This window comes from Rhagoletis pomonella, unplaced genomic scaffold (genome assembly GCF_013731165.1).
Source record: "Rhagoletis pomonella isolate Grant_MI unplaced genomic scaffold, Rhpom_1.0 Rhpom_scaffold_00105, whole genome shotgun sequence".
In the NCBI taxonomy this organism is placed as follows: Eukaryota; Metazoa; Arthropoda; class Insecta; order Diptera; family Tephritidae; genus Rhagoletis; species Rhagoletis pomonella.
Window position 1 is genome coordinate 171076 of NW_023458659.1, and position 2898 is coordinate 173973.

The window sequence follows — 2898 nt, forward strand, 5'->3', positions numbered from 1 at the left end:
GATGTCACTGTTGAACACATATTTGTATAGTCTCCAACGGAGTATTAGTATCGGAAGATCTGCCTGAAGTACTGGTCCTGGGAAAAGTACGTCATTTAGGCTGTTGCCATTCGCCGTTGGGCTTGAGGCATTGAACACCACGCGTACTTTCGTTGAAGTACTTTCTGCCTTTATAACAGCGTGGTGCGGCAGAAAATAATTATCAGACGAGTCTGCGGGTATGGGATTTGTTATTTTCGACATATGCCCAAGCGTTTCATATTCCGCTAGAACCCTATTGAATTCCTTGTGCAGAACGGGATCCTTGGCCAGCCGTGTCTCATTTCGGTAAAATTGACAACATGCTCTTTTAAGGGATGGGCCTAGGGAAATATTTCCTGGAATATCTTTCCTAAATGGTAGTGACACGATGTATTTTCCTTCATTATTTCGTTTGGTTGTCTTCTGATACAGCTCCTCGCAGTACTTGTCGTCTTCAATAAGGCTCTTGTTCTTTGGAATCTCTTCAAGCTCCAAAAAGGCACTCAGTTGCTTGTCCAGACTAACTTCGCTGTAGTATGAGACGATATTCGTTCCTGGATTCGTGGTATCAGTTCGCCCCGTTATTATCCAGCCAAATACTGTTTCTTGGGCTAGAAGTGTGTTTAATATGTTCTTCTTAAGCCCGCTCAGAATAATTTGTGGATATACGTCGCCACCCAGAACAAGGTCTACGGGTTCATTGACGAAAAATCGTTTATCCGCTAGAATCAGATCTGGAAATGCTTGCTTAGTCACTGCACTAATGTGGCAAGTAGGAAGATTTCCAGTCAGTTTTGCTAGCAGGAGCACTGAGGTATTTAAGCGGAACAATCGGTCAACCGAAGACCGCAATTCGATGTTGCACGCTTCTTTAACCTGCGCCGTAGTTGTATTAGTGATGCCCGAAACTTGGGCATGCATACGCTTTGACGGCAGGCGAATTCTGCGTTTTAGTCTTTCAGGGATGAAAGAACACTCTGAACCAGAATCAATAAGTGCTCTAGCGGAATAGTTCGTACCATTGAGATAAATGTTGACGCGTGCTGTCCCTAATAACAAACCTGTGTTTGTATTCGCATAGCAAGACTTCACGTTTTTGCTTGTATGCTTGTTTGACTTTGTTGAATTGCGTTTGGCTTGGGCCTGATTGGGTGTTGATGCAGGATTAGTCACAGAATCTAAAGAGGTCCCAAGTGTCGTTGCCTTTGTTTGAGCTGTCTCAATATGAAGGAGCGTGTTGTGTCGCGAGTGGTACTTTGTACAATTAAATGGGTTTGTGCATCTTGACACGGTATGCACAGTACTAAGACAGTTCAGGCACCATTTTTTGCTTTTCAAAAAATCTATTCTATCAGCTGGTGTTTTTTTGAGGAATTGTGGACAGTTGCGTAACTTGTACTCATTAGTTTGGCACATTTGGCAGGTGAACTTGCTCACGCTTGCCTGAAAAGCTCCTAGCCTTTTAGTGTTAGCTTCCTGGTGGTGCCGTGCGGGCTGGTGCTTTGGAGCTTTCGCCGATGTTGTACCCTTTAGCCCAGCTAGAGTTTCCAAAGTTTGGAATCTATTGGATAGGAACTTGTCCATATCCTCCCACTTTGGAATGTCAGTTTTCTGGTCTATGGTAGAGCCAGTGTACTTTCTGGAAGCTTCGTTGAATACAAATATATAATAATTGCGTCCCAATTAGAGATGTCAATTTGATGACTCTTTAGGGAAGATAAACAATTAGTAATCTCGCGCTGTAGGTTTTTAATTGAGCTACCACACTCAGATTCCACTGTATTTAAGCCACATAAAACTTTTAATTGTGTGTTAACTAAGATACGTTTGTTTTCGTATCGCTCACACAGGTTTTTCCAGGCTGTCAAAAAGCCTTCATGGGTAAGTGGGCACTTTCGCACTATGTCTTTTGCCTCCCCTTGTGTTTTATTGTTGAGTTGAACTAGTTTCTCTACTGGGGTGAGACGCTTGTTCAAGATGTAGATGGCTGTGAACATATCTCGGAAAGTTGGCCATGAAAGATAGTCACACGGTGGCAGATGGATATTGTGTTCCCGGACGGACTGATCCTCTACATCTTTGTTCGCTTTGGTTAGAATTTCAACCTGAGAACCAATAGCAGACATGCACCTAACATAGCTTTGAAAGGAAATCTTATTCTTCTATTTTTATGGCCTTAGCATCATCCTTAGATAATCCCTCATTGATAAGCTTATCGTAAGCTGACTTGGTTTTTTCCCCACAAAGCTTTTAACTCATCTTGTTGAATAGCAAGACCATGTTTGTTTTTTTCTGCGGCGGGTATGCTGTTGTAATCAGATTCGAACTCTGTTACAGCTGCTGCCAAAAGAATATACGAATCCATTGTTTAACGTGTTTACCCTAACCGAAGTATTAACTGAAATTCCCAGATAGAATCTATAGGATTTTACACACTTAATCTTATCGAAGATTATAGGTTGTATGCGCAAGAGAAGTTGCCAATTTTTACCCACCGGAACTTGCCACTTAAATGTTTACCAGAAATCCAACGAATTAAAAAGATTGAAAATAGTTTGTATTGCGAGATATATTCGACACTTTATTAAAATCTAAACCTTTTTCTTCTAGAATTATTGTTTACTGACGACTCGCCACCCAACTGTACAGAGTAATATCTACGCGCTTTGATAAGCTATGCAAGGTACGCAATAAGGGGTAACTAATAAACGTGGTAATATCGTGATGTGTGCAACTTACGCAGCAAATTTTAATATACAGATTTACCACTTTGATGTATGCAACGTACGCAGCAAATATATATGTTAAAAAATGTGCAGTATTATACGGAGTTGAATCGCTTATGCGTAGTGATTTAGTGAAAATCTACAATTGGTC